The sequence below is a fragment of the Astatotilapia calliptera genome, chromosome 2 (assembly GCF_900246225.1).
Source record: "Astatotilapia calliptera chromosome 2, fAstCal1.2, whole genome shotgun sequence".
Taxonomy (NCBI): Eukaryota; Metazoa; Chordata; class Actinopteri; order Cichliformes; family Cichlidae; genus Astatotilapia; species Astatotilapia calliptera.
The window spans coordinates 11167877-11170195 of record NC_039303.1 but is presented as its reverse complement, the minus strand read 5'-3'; positions in this window follow the sequence as shown (position 1 = coordinate 11170195).

Genomic DNA, 2319 nt, shown 5'->3' with positions numbered 1-2319 from the left:
AAGCTCTCATAAAAATGCTCGGTGAACAGACTCGGCCTCGAGGTTGAGAGAGCGCGATCTTTAATCTGTGCATCCAAGCTGCCTCTCACCTCAACAGGAAGGACGCCAAATCTCCACCGAGCATTTCCTGAATATCGATGTGATAAAATCTGATGATGGCTTCAGTGAAATGTTCAGCCACACGAACCTTCAACTCTACTTTTATCTGCCAACATGGACTTAAAAAAAACAGCAATGGAAAGAAAAAGCTTTAGTTTGTATTTCTGCTCAAAAATTCTCATTTAAAAAAAAAAAAAAAGGAGAGAAAGACAGCGACCTCTGCCTGTGGATGAGCATCTCAAACAAATCCTCTATCATCAGCAACAGATTAATCCAAATTCACTGGTCTTATTGATCTTACTTGTAAGTAGGATATTCTGTCTTCATTTGACTCAATGATATGGTCTGCTTTTCCCAAATGCCAACATCTTAACCTTAAAACCTCTAAAATTTGTCTTAGTCCTCAAGTAGTTGAGTTCCATGCTGAGCCAATTAAAGAGTAATCCTGGACTGTGATTCTGGGCTTTTTAAAAATAAAACTGACATGACTTTTAAAATCTGAAAAGCAATACTGCCTTCAACACTCCAGACTAAAGCAACAGATATGCTGTCTGGTTTCAGCGGGGACCAAAAATCATACACATCCAACCCAGGCTTCTGGAGGGTTTCACAACGTATGCAAATTGCAGAGGAGTCATGAATAATAACGGTTTTCATTAAAATCATTGCTGCATGGAAAGTTTAAAGTGTCTCTAGATTTCATACAGTAAAACGATTAAATCATTATCAGTATTGGTAAAAGGCTTGTACGTTGCCATTTAACTAAAATTACAAGGCTGCTTTAATTTTCTGTCACTGTTAACTGGTCAGAAAACTAAAGTTATTATATTTGAAACGAGTTATCAGAAGTTTTTGTTAAAGTTTCTTTTTCCATTTGGGTGATCTCAGAGGAGGGGACCTTTTTTTTTTTTTTTTATAAAATAAGGGTTTAGGCACCGCAACTACATAAGTATCATATGTCAGAATGCTTCATTAACATAAAACAGAATTCAAACACTTCCTACAGCTAACCAGGCTGCAGGAAACCTGCTTGAGTTCAGGATTCACGTTTGTCACGATTCTGTGACAGCAGGCAGGTTTTGGATCCTATCCCAGCTACCATGGACAGGTCACTTACCTAACCTAACCCTAAAAGCTTACAGTCTTTGGACTGTGGGAGGAAGCTGGAGAACCCGGAGAGAACCCATGCCAACATGGGAAGAACATGTAAACTGCACACAGAAAGGCCCCGGCCAACAGTGCTAACCTCTACGCCACCATGCTGCAAGACTAAAGCAAATAACTGAAATTTAAGAAGGTAGAACTTCAACACATGATCAAAAGCATAATTACAAGAACACTGGAAATCATAACTAAGAGAACTGTTAACTGACGACAGTCTGAAGACATGCAGTTAGTAGGTTCTCTTCTTATAACAGAAGGCTTTTCTTTAACACTTTATGTAAATGTGCTTCCTTACCATGCTGCTTTAAACTGAACCCAACCTGACTCTAAGTGGGTAGCCAGTGGCCTAAGGTACAAGGTTAAAAGAGGACCGTGATCTCGCCAGAGGTCATGTTGTGCATACTTCTGAGCAGTGGACCGTTGACACCCCGAGGTTGTGTCGGTCCGCACTATGACTGCATTAAAGTCAAAATGATGCGGCCAGAATTTAAACTTTAATCAAAAATAATGATCTTGAGACACAAAGTTTAAGGCTGCGCTTTCAGGGAAAGTTGTGCATGCAGCTGATGGCTCTGAGAACAGAGGAGTGGTGCCATGCTGAACAAAAAAAAACCCCGGTCTCAGTCACCGAAGGAAAGAAAAAAGTTGGCAATGTGTTGTATTTAAGCTGTATGCTTGGAAGCACTGACTATATGCTCTTTAATGTGGACTGAATAATATCTTCAGCGAGTGTGGTGGAGAATTTTCAGAGCGCTGTCGTAATCAAAGCGGGGGATTTGTTCTGCTTCGGCATATCCTCTTCCTCAGCAGAGAAAAGAGGAAGAGACAAGAAAGAAAGCTCTAAATACAGTGTTTGACTGCGACACGGCTGCCGCTCTGACACCGCAGCCTCGAGATAAATTTGCAAAGTGTGTTTCCATCAAACATGACCCTGCTGCTCACCAATTATCTCTCCAGGACTGCATCATTTCAGCAGCCGGGGTCGACCCCGTCTGTCAGCTGCTGTCTGTCCTCCCGGCCGACTGTGGCAGGGGGAATGTAAAAGCGTCTCTCCAT